Source organism: Lolium perenne, chromosome 2 (assembly GCF_019359855.2).
Source record: "Lolium perenne isolate Kyuss_39 chromosome 2, Kyuss_2.0, whole genome shotgun sequence".
Classification (NCBI taxonomy): domain Eukaryota; kingdom Viridiplantae; phylum Streptophyta; class Magnoliopsida; order Poales; family Poaceae; genus Lolium; species Lolium perenne.
The window spans coordinates 130,386,271-130,398,487 of record NC_067245.2 but is presented as its reverse complement, the minus strand read 5'-3'; the positions used below and the strand labels follow the sequence as shown (position 1 = coordinate 130,398,487).

The 12,217-nt window shown below is 38.9% G+C and overlaps 1 long non-coding RNA gene across 1 annotated transcript in view; it reads right to left on the bottom strand.

The window, feature by feature from the left end:
* The window catches only part of LOC127333450 (uncharacterized), a 182,702-nt gene extending 172,442 nt beyond the window's left edge, over positions 1 to 10,260 (bottom strand). Inside the window, exons 1-4 of the long non-coding RNA XR_011751963.1 lie at positions 9,953 to 10,260; positions 9,767 to 9,863; positions 9,525 to 9,601; positions 8,566 to 8,641 (exon numbers count right to left, since the gene is read on the bottom strand). This is a non-coding gene — a long non-coding RNA (uncharacterized lncRNA). The remainder of the gene's footprint in view (positions 1 to 8,565; positions 8,642 to 9,524; positions 9,602 to 9,766; positions 9,864 to 9,952) is intronic.
* Positions 10,261 to 12,217: the final 1,957 nt, after the last annotated feature.

Below are 12,217 nucleotides of genomic sequence, written 5' to 3'. Positions count from 1 at the left end.
TGTTGTTTGCAACTTAATACTGGAAGGGGTTCGGATGATAACCTGAAGGTGAACTTTTTAGGCATAGATGCATGCTGGATAGCGGTCTATGTACTTTGTCGTAATGCCCAATTAAATCTCACAATACTCATCATATCATGTATGTGCATTGTCATGCCCTCTCTATTTGTCAATTGCCCAACTGTAATTTGTTCACCCAACATGCTATTTATCTTATGGGAGAGACACCTCTAGTGAATTGTGGACCCCGGTCCATTCTTTTACATCGAATACAATCTACTACAATACTTGTTCTACTGTTCTCTGCAAACAATCATCATCCACACTATACATCTAATCCTTTGTTACAGCAAGCCGGTGAGATTGACAACCTCACTGTTTCGTTGGGGCAAAGTACTTTGGTTGTGTTGTGCAGGTTCCACGTTGGCGCCGGAATCCCTGGTGTTGCGCCGCACTACATCTCGCCGCCATCAACTTTCAACGTGCTTCTTGACTCCTACTGGTTCGATAAACCTTGGTTTCTAACTGAGGGAAACTTACTGCTATACGCATCACACCTTCCACTTGGGGTTCCCAACGGTCGCGTGATGTACGCGTGTCAAGCTAAATTTCTGGCGCCGTTGCCGGGGAGATCAAGACATGCTGCAAGGGGAGTCTCCACAATCCAATCTCTTTACTTTGTTTTTGTCTTGCTTTATTTTATTTACTACTTTGTTTGCTGCATTAAATCAAAATACAAAAAAATTAGTTGCTATCTTGTTTGCTATATCAAAAACACAAAAAAATTAGTTCTTTGCATTTACCTTATCTAGTTTGCTTTATTTACTGTTGCTAAAATGGGTACCCCTGAAAATACTAAGTTGTGTAACTTCACAACCACAAATAACAATGATTTCTTATGCACACCTATTGCTCCACCTGCTACTACAGCGGAATTCTTTGAAATTAAACCTGCTTTACTGAATCTTGTTATGCGAGAGCAATTTTCTGGTGTTAGTTCTGATGATGCTGCTGCCCATCTCAATAATTTTGTTGAACTTTGTGAAATGCAAAAGTATAAGGATGTAGATGGTGACATTATAAAATTAAAATTGTTTCCTTTCTCATTAAGAGGAAGAGCTAAAGATTGGTTGCTATCTCTGCCTAAGAATAGTATTGATTCATGGACTAAATGTAAGGATGCTTTTATTGGTAGATATTATCCCCCTGCTAAAATTATATTTTTGAGGAGTAGCATAATGAATTTTAAACAATTGGATACTGAGCATGTTGCACAAGCATGGGAAAGAATGAAATCTTTGGTTAAAAATTGCCCAACCCATGGACTGACTACTTGGATGATCATCCAAACCTTTTATGCAGGACTGAATTTTTCTTCGCGGAACCTATTGGATTCAGCTATTGGAGGTACCTTTATGTCCATCACTCTTGGTGAAGCAATAAAGCTTCTTGATAATATGATGATTAATTACTCTGAATGGCACACGGAAAAAGCTCCACAAGGTAAGAAGGTAAATTCTATCGAAGAAACCTCTTCCTTGAGTGATAAGATTGATGCTATTATGTCTATGCTTGTGAATGGTAGGACAAATGTTGATCCTAATAATGTTCTGTTAGCTTCATTGGTTGTCCAAGAAGAACATGTTGATGTAAACTACATTAAAAATAATAATTTCAACAACAATGCTTACCGGAACAATTCTAGTAACAACTATAGGCCATATCCTCATAATAATGGCAACGGCTATGGTAATTCTTATGGGAATTCTTACAACAATAATAGGAACACACCCCCTGGACTTTAAGCTATGCTTAAAGAATTTATTAGTACACAAACTGCTTTTAACAAATCTGTTGAAGAAAAGCTTGGGAAAATTGATATACTTGCTTCTAAAGTCGATAGTCTTCCTGCTGATGTTGATCTTTTGAAATCGAAAGTTATGCCTCATGAAAATCATAATAATAAAATTGTTACTACAGCAAATGCCATCCAAGTTAGAATTAATGAGAATATAAGATTGATGGCCGAATTGCGTGCTAGGTGGGAAAAAGAAGAAAATGAAAAAGAAGATAATATAGCTAAAGTTTGGACTATTACCACCACTAGTAATGCTAATGCTACACATGTTGCTGCACCTCCTACTAATAATGGTAAAAGAATTGGTGTTAGCAATGTTTCCACTTCTAATGCAAAGCGTGAAAAACTGCCTGAAACTGCTAAAACTGCTGAAACTGCTTGTGATAAAACTGTTGAAATTTTTTCCAACGTTGGGGATGATGATCCCATTGATTTAGATTATAATGGTTTGGATTTTGATGATTGCCACATCTCTGAAGTTATAAAGTTCTTACAAAAACTTGCTAAGAGTCCTAATGCTAGTGCTATAAATTTGGCTTTCACGAAACATATTACAAATGCTCTCATAAAAGCTAGAGAAGAGAAACTAAATCGCGAAACTTCTATTCCTAGGAAGCTAGAGGATGGTTGGGAGCCCATCATTAAGATGAAGGTCAATGATTTTGATTGTAATGCTTTATGTGATCTTGGTGCAAGTATTTCCGTTATGCCTAAGAAAATCTATAATATGCTTGACTTGCCACTATTGAAAAATTGTTATTTGGATGTTAATCTTGCTGATAATTCTACAAAGAAACCTTTTGGGAGAGTTGATAATGTTCGCATTACCGTTAACAATAACCTTGTCCCCGTTGATTTTGTTGTCTTGGATATTGAATGCAATGTATCTTGTCCCATTATATTGGGAAGACCTTTTCTTCGAACTATTGGTGCTATCATTGATATGAAGGAAGGTAATATTAAATATCAATTTCCTCTCAAGAAAGGTATGGAACACTTCCCTAGAAATAGAATGAAGTTACCTTTTGATTCTATCATTAGAACAAATTATGATGTTGACACTTCGTCTCTTGATAATACTTGATACATACTTTATGCGCCTAGCTGAAAGGCGTTAAAGAAAAGCGCTTGTGGGAGACAACCCATGTTTTTACTACAGTACTTTTATTTTATATTTGAGTCTTGGAAGTTGTTACTACTATAGCAACCTCTCCTTATCTTAGTTTTGTGCATTGTTGTGCCAAGTAAAGTCGTTGATAGTAAGGTTCATACTAGATTTGGATTACTGCGCAGAAACAGATTTCTTTGCTGTCACGAATCTGGGACTAATTCTCTGTAGGTAACTCAGAAAATTATGCCAATTTACATGAGTGATGCTCAGATATGTACGCAACTTTCATTAAATTTGAGCATTTTCATTTGAGCAAGTCTGGTGCCTCAATAAAATTCGTCTTTACAAACTGTTCTGTTTTGACAGATTCTACCTTTTATTTCGCATTGCCTGTTTTGCTATGCTTGATGGATTTTTCGATTCCATTAACTTTCAGTAGCTTTGTGCAATGTCCAGAAGTGTTAAGAATGATCATGTCACCTCTGAACATGTAAATTTTAATTGTGCACTAACCCTCTAATGAGTTGTTTTGAGTTTGGTGTGGAGGAAGTTTTCAAGGATCAAGAGAGGGAGATGATACAATATGATCAAGGAGAGTGAAAGCTCTAAGCTTGGGGATGCCCCGGTGGTTCATCCCTGCATATTTCAAGAAGACTCAAGCGTCTAAGCTTGAGGATGCCCAAGGCATCCCCTTCTTCATCGACAACATTATCAGGTTCCTCTAGTGAAACTATATTTTTATTCCATCACATCTTATGTACTTTACTTGGAGCGTCTGTTTGTTTTTGTTTTTGTTTTTGTTTGAATAAATGGATCCTAGCATTCTTTGTGTGGGAGAGAGACGCACTCCGCTGTTTCATATGGACAAATATGTCCTTAGGCTTTACTCATAATATTCATGGCGAAAGTTTCTTCTTCGTTAAATTGTTATATGGTTGGAATCGGAAAATGATACATGTAGTAATTGCTAAAATGTCTTGGATAATGTGATACTTGGCAATTGTTGTGGTCATGTCTAAGCTCTTGCATCATATACTTTGCACCTATTAATGAAGAAATACATAGAGCTTGCTAAAATTTGGTTTGCATAATTGGTCTCTCTAAGGTCTAGATAATTTCTAGTATTGAATTTGAACAACAAGGAAGACGGTGTAGAGTCTTATAATGTTTACAATATGTCTTTTATGTGAGTTTTGCTGCACCGGTTCATCCTTGTGTTTGTTTCAAATAAACCTTGCTAGCCTAAACCTTGTATCGAGAGGGAATACTTCTCATGCATCCAAAATCCTTGAGCCAACCACTATGCCATTTGTGTCCACCATACCTACCTACTACATGGTATTTCTCCGCCATTCCAAAGTAAATTGCTTGAGTGCTACCTTTGAAATTTCTATTCTTCACCTTTAAAATATATAGCTCATGGGACAAATAGCCTAAAAACTATTGTGGTATTGAATATGTACTTATGCACTTTATCTCTTATTAAGTTGCTTGTTGTGCGATAACCATGTTCCTGGGGACGCCATCAACTACTCTTTGTTGAATATCATGTGAGTTGCTATGCATGTTCGTCTTGTCTGAAGTAAGGGAGATTTACCACTAAAATGGTTAGAGCATGCATAATGTTAGAGAAGAACATTGGGCCGCTAACTAAAGCCATGATCCATGGTGGAAGTTTCAGTTTTGGACAAATATCCTCAATCTCATATGAGAAAATTAACAATTGTTGAATGCTTATGCATAAAAGAGGAGTCCATTATCTGTTGTCTATGTTGTCCCGGTATGGATGTCTAAGTTGAGAATAATCAATAGCGAGAAATCCAACGCGAGCTTTCTCCTTAGACCTTTGTACAGGCGGCATAGAGGTACCCCTTTGTGACACTTGGTTAAAACATGTGCATTGCGATGATAATCCAGGTAATCCGAGCTAATTAGGACAAGGTGCGGGCACTATTAGTATACTATGCATGATGCTTGCAACTTGTAAGATATAATTTACATAACACATATGCTTTATTACTACCGTTGACAAAATTGTTTCTTGTTTTCAAAATCAAAGCTCTAGCACAAATATAGCAATCAATGCTTCCCTCTGCGAAGGGCCATTCTTTTACTTTTATGTTGAGTCAGTTCACCTATTTCTCTCCATCTCAAGAAGCAAACACTTGTGTGAACTGTGCATTGATTCCTACATACTTGCATATTGCACTTGTTATATTACTCTATATTGACAAATATCCATGAGATATACATGTTACAAGTTGAAAGCAACCGCTGAAACTTAATCTTCCTTTATGTTGCTTCAATACCTTTACTTTGAATTATTGCTTTATGAGTTAACTCTTATGCAAGACTTATTGATGCTTGTCTTGAAGTACTATTCATGAAAAGTCTTTGCTATATGATTCATTTGTTTACTCATGTCATTGCATTCACTACATATGCTTTACAAATAGTATGATCAAGGTTATGATGGCATGTCACTCCAGAAATTATCTTTGTTACCGTTTACCTGCTCGGGACGAGCAGAAACTAAGCTTGGGGATGCTGATACGTCTCCGACGTATCGATAATTTCTTATGTTCCATGCCACATTATTGATGATATCTACATGTTTTATGCATACTTTATGTCATATTTATGCATTTTCCGGCACTAACCTATTAACGAGATGCCGAAGAGCCAGTTGCTGTTTTCTGCTGTTTTTGGTTTCAGAAATCCTAGTAAGGAAATATTCTCGGAATTGGACGAAATCAACGCCCAGGGGCCTATTTTCACACGAAGCTTCCAGAAGACCGAAGGGAAGACGAAGTGGGGCCACGAGGTGGCCAGACGCTAGGGCGGCGTGGCCCAAGCCCTGGCCGCACCGGCCTAGTGTGTTGGCCCCTCGTGTGGCCCCCTGACCTGCCCTTCCGCCTACATATAGTCTTCGTCGCGAAACCCCCAGTACCGAGAGCCGCGATACGGAAAACCTTCCAGAGACGCCGCCGCCGCCAATCCCATCTCGGGGGATTCAGGAGATCGCCTCCGGCACCCTGCCGGAGAGGGGAATCATCTCCCGGAGGACTCTACACAGCCATGGTCGCCTCCGGAGTGATGAGTGAGTAGTTCACCCCTGGACTATGGGTCCATAGCAGTAGCTAGATGGTTGTCTTCTCCTCATGTGCTTCATTGTCGGGTCTTGTGAGCTGCCTAACATGATCAAGATCATCTATCTGTAATGCTATATGTTGTGTTTGTTGGGATCCGATGGATATAGAATACTATGTTATGTTGATTATCAATTTATATCTATGTGTTGTTTATGATCTTGCATGCTCTCCGTTATTAGTAGAGGCTCTGGCCAAGTTTTTACTCTTAACTCCAAGAGGGAGTATTTATGCTCGATAGTGGGTTCATGCCTCCATTAAATCTGGGACAGTGACAGAAAGTTCTAAGGTTGTGGATGTGCTGTTGCCACTAGGGATAAAACATTGATGCTATGTCCGAGGATGTAGTTTGTGGGGACCCCGGACTAGCTGTCCGAAATTCCCTGTTATGTATACAGTTCACGATCCCATGATCAGTGCACCGTGAACACATAACCGAACTGATATCAAATTACACCATCCATTACAAAGCGGAATAAGAAAATTACAACATGGTCACATGACCAATACTTGCATAATAGCCTCGAAGGGCCTAACTAAACATCAGAGTAGCAACATCACTTCAGCAGCGCAGTACCCAAGTCATCTGCCATAACCCTACAGGCAACTGACTGGGAAGACGTTCCTAGCTCGCATAGACGTCGTCAACTCCTTCTTCATCCGTCGTGTTCCTCCAAGTCTGGCCAAGTAAATAGCCAGGGACAAAGCCGTGAGTACATTTGGAATTGTACTCGCAAACCATCAAGAAGATACTAACAAGAGCTAACTAAAGAGACAAGAGAGGAAGAGTAGTTTCTCTTGTGGATATAGCATGCATAAGAGAATCAGTTTCTCTTGTGAATATAGCATCTAGGAGAGATGTAATTTCTTTGGTGGAGATAGTATCCCAACTTCGCGGTCGAAGGGGATACTTAGGAGTGTTCTATGACATCTCTATATCTTTGTTAAAGAAGATACTTCAAAAGAGTTCTACAACATCAAACACTAGGATGGGAGTAACCCAGTTTATTTCCTTTCCGACCATCTCCATATGGTCATCACAATTTTCCCGTACCTTCCCGGTACTCCGAAAACAAGTTCCTTCCTTTCCTTTGTCAAACACTTTCATAAAACAAAACTCTTTAGGCTAAGCAACAGCCATTCCAACCGTCCATGACCGCGGACACGGCTATTCGAATAGATTTGACTCTGCAGAGTTTGCACACTTTCCCCACAAGATCCGCGAGTTCATCATGTGGGCATCATCCCCGCATATCAACTATGCCATGACAAAAACTCGGACACAGCCTTTCGCCTATTCGTCTTAGCACGGGATCCTACCCTATGGAGTATGTACCTCCCCGGCACCGTGGCAGCTCACCTCACTTTGAGCGTGGCTCCACCGCCAAGCCAGGAGACCCATAGTGTCTTCCGGACAGGTCAGCCCCGAAGGCCTCCCGTTATACTATTGTCTCCACCAACGACAATCCGGATTCAGGGGTAACCTTACCCTTATATAGTTGTGCGGTGTCCCATGTTAAGAAGAACAAACTACGAGCTAAGCCCCGTCCCACTCCAGGGTAATGTGGTTGCGCGGGTTAATTGTCACGGGTGAATACTTAGATGCCAAAGTTTTCGAAAACAAGATTTTCTTTCCAACCATCTTTGCCAAGATCCTTTCCTTTCATAAACACACACTTGGGTAAGTCCAACTCCCCCAAGGTTTTCAAAAATTCTTTTCAACAAGGTATTTTTCCAAGGGGGTTCCCAACCTATAGTTTTATGAAGGAACTAAGAGTCACAATGACATGATGCTAGCCATCATACCACTAAGGGGATGATAATTGAGGTGTTAAAGGGATCATACATACTTAGGATAAGCATGTATAGGGACAACATAATTAAGATGATTCAAACAGGGGTCATGATGTTAATCATCATACCACTAAAAAGATGACAACATGGATATAGTCAAGGGGGCATACATGCTTAGGGTGAGCATGCATAACATAAACAAGGGGGTTCACATACTTGGGAGCAAGTATGCAAAGCATCAACAAGGGGTTCAACATACTTTGGCCGGAATAAGTATGCATAGAGTTGAGGATCAAAAATCACACATGATACAAGGAACCAAGTATATAATGGAGCAATGAGCACAACAAGAAGAATAAATAGCAAGAGATCAAAAGATGGATTGCCTTGGCTTATTTTGTCCCTGTACTTTTTCAACTCCATCAATATAAGAATCCCAACAACAAAAATAAAATCCTTGTCCGATTCCACTTCTTCTTCTTCTCCGGAATTGTTCGCATCTATCGCCGGAAAATATAAAAGGAACACAATCAATCACATTGCACCAACAAAACAAACATACAACAACCATAATTTAACCATTCAATAAAGAGCTACCATACAAAGGACTTATAGATACCACAAACAACTTAAAGAGAACCCATTTTATCTACCTAGTAAAGGTATGAGAGTATCACAACTTAGCAATTGCCTCTCTCGGTTATCACCATGGTATAAACCAAACATCCCCTGGTAGATAACATCATAAAGAGGACAAGAGCATTAGTTTGACATCAAATACATTCACAAAACATTTTCAAACATTTTTGGAAATGTAGAAAACAGTCTTCCTAAATTAAGTTGTTCACATAATCCTACATCCAAAATAGGAAGCAAACCATATCCACATCATTTTAAAACTTAAGAAAAACAATAGGGCTAAAGTTGAGTTGCAGAGGTTTTGTTTTGCAAGCATAAAACAAAGGTTGCCCATCTCTACTAAAAAGAGTTGGTCAAGGGTTTTGAATAAACCGAAAAGTTTTGCTTCAACAATGCATGTCACACATATACATTACTAACAGTAACAAATATATATGATCAGAGACTAATAATATTTTTCCTAGATAGCCAGTACTAATACAAGACTAACCCAATTGGAAACACCCAAAAATATTAAACCTACAATTTTAGGAATTTCTTTGAATCTGACTGTACAGAAAACAAGATCTGTAAGCCATAAATCGTAGAAAAATCCTAAAAATACGAGACCACAGGCATTGGAAAGGTAATTAAACAGAGAAGCATACACAATTGGATTTGGGTTCAAATTGTTTTTGAAACTTTCACAAATGGATTGACAAATTTACTGCATGTTTTCACCATTTGCTTGAACTATGGAGTTGCAGAACAGATAAAGGTTTGAAACTTGTTTGAGATGATTAAAAAAACATTCAGTAATCCTACAGAATTGGAATCACTCAATTAGGTTCAAAAATGGATTTTTGATGAATTAAAATCTAACAGCCATGTCTGCAGAACACACAGAATAAGTTTAATTCACCACAAATCGTACATAAATCATAAAAATATGAGGTCAGCTGCATCTGAAATATATTGAATAGGTGTTTCTTACCCAATTGGTTTCATTCAAAAATTCGTTTCCAAGCTCCTGGTTTAATTCGACAAAGTCAGATCTGACCAGATCTTGATCTGTGAACCATTTCAATTTCAGGATGTCATTTGAAGTGAAACCAACGCCAAAATGAAGGTACTGGAGAGGGCTTTCACCCACAGTTGAGTTTGCTCAAAAAGGTTTTGTAAAACAGAAGAAATCTGACAAACAGTGATTCTTCATGTTTCTAGAACTTTATTTACCATGAAAAATCCGTAAAGAATTTGAGGATGAGACCAACGCCAAGTTGTAGACCTTTTCAATACCTATCTGCGGAACTTTGAATCACTCGATTTGGATCTGCACACAAGATTTGGCGGATTTTACAAGTTCGTACTAGAATTTGAAACAGCAAGATGAAAGAAATTACTGCAAGGTTTTGGACGAACTTTGGTCAAGAACTTCAGATCTGAGGATAGGTGAAGCTTCTCCATGCTTGGACCAACATGCACCTGCATCAAGATCCAAACTTAGCAAGGGAGGAAGGAGAAGACGAGAGAAAACCATCTAGGGTTGGGGAGAAAAAGGAGAGGGATGCTCTCATGGAGAGGAGGAGCTTGAGGGAGGGGAGAGCTTCATCATGGAGAGCTTTTCATGGCCATGGCCATGGCCGGCCATGAAGCTAGGAGGAGCAGCAATTTCGTGGGGAGAAAAAGGAGGAGATTGTGTGGGAGTGGAGGAAAGAGTGGGGAGTGGAAAAGTGAGAGCAAGTGAGGAGGGGTGGGCTACCAAGCCCCTTTATATAGAGGGAGAGGGGGTGGGCTGCCTCCTCATTGATTGGGTTGGTTGGGAGGTAGCCTCTTCATTGATTGTGTTAGTTGGGAGGCTGGCTTGTGGGGGGAGAATTTGACTAAAGCTGAAATTATTAGTGGCATGGGGAAGGGACAAAAAGTGAGAGGCTTCCCAAGGTGGAATAATTATGTGAGAGAGAGGGAAATAGAGAGGCATGATGCATGTGTGCCATGGCATGGCCGGCCACATATTTTTGGCCATGCACATGTGATCAACAAGAGAGCATTTCTACACATGCATGACACCCAAGGTTGAGTGCCTCACAAATTACTAAAATGGTGGCCTAAAAAGATATAGAATTTTAGGCATAGCGATACTAATGCACAAGGGTGCTAAAGTAGATGGTGGTGACATTCTGACCTGATAAAAGATGTGTCCAAGAGATGATGGTGGTGATGGTGATTTAGACAATGGTAGAGCAAGGCTAGGAGAGATGGTGAGTGAAGTAACCATATACTCACAAGGATGAATATGGTGACAGAAATCATCAATTCATGATGTCAAGGTGATGATGGAAAATAATAAAGGATTGAGATGGGTATGAAGAAATATAAGTTGCGCTTCAAATAACAGGTCAATTGGGAGTGGGTTGAAATACTCCCTGAGTCTAGGGTTTTGTTGAAAGGAGTCCACTTGAAAGTATCAAATGATAATCCATTTGATCAAGAATTGGAGGGTGAGGGGATACAATGTGGTAGATCAGTGATGTGCATAAGATGTGCAAGGATTGTCATTTGAAAAAGAATTTATTTGAAAGGGGTTTGAAACACCTCAATTTTCTAGGGACAATTTTGGAATGAACTCAAGTGGAATGGAATTTGAAAATATTTGAGAGAAACTAGTTGGAACATACGAGTTCAAAATGTTCTACTTACTTTCCCAAGTAAAGTAGAGTTTGTCTCAAATGTAAAATAAGCAAGAGGAAAACAAGAAATGGTATAGGTACCATAAACAAGCTTTTTGTTAAAAAGAAAGCAAAATAGAAATTAATGTTTTTAGAGATTAGTAGTTGGTAGAAATGGGATGGAAAACAAAACCCATTTCAGTTTCGTGTTTTCTTTGAAGAAATATCTTGAAAAGATTTAATAGAACTAGAAGTAGTTTTGTGATCAAAACTAGAGAAGGAAAACTAATTTAGGGAGGAGTGTTCTCAAGGGTAGATGATTACTACATAATGTAGCCACCAATTCTACTCTTGGTTTTGTGAAGATTTAAACTTGGATTAAAAACAAGAGGTAAAATTGAAGGAAGTGGTCTAGAGTTGAATCATTGAATAGGATACAAGATCAAGTTGAATATATGAGCTGCAAGGATTGACTGAGACATGCAAGACATGGAGGTTGAAGAGGGTGTTGCATAGATGGGATCCATGCACTGAGATCACCAATAACAGTGGTGGTTGCTTAGATATCAATTGCCAAAGTCTGGACATTTTAAGCCTGTCAACACAGATGGTCGACATGGCCTCAAAACCAACAAGGATGAGTGGGTATAAGAGAGGGATGTAGCTAGGGGTAGATGATCCCAAGTTTTGAATTAAGGATGATTGAGCTAGGTTGCACCATAAGGAGAAAAAAATCAAGATGGAAAAAATCAAGATGGCACACTCAGGTTGCCATCAGGAGAAGAGTTTTATGTAATAAAAAAGAAAACAATTTTTCCTAAGTCACACATGTGTTTTATTAGGTGAGTTGTTTGTTTTGCCACAAGAGATGTTGTTCTTAAATGTAGCTCAAGACAAAACTCAACAAGCAAAATAAGACAATACATCTACCAACAGATCAAAGCAATACATCACAACAAACAAATCAAGGCAATTCTTCTACTAAACCTATGGAAAAAGTTTTTGTTCCCCCTAATTT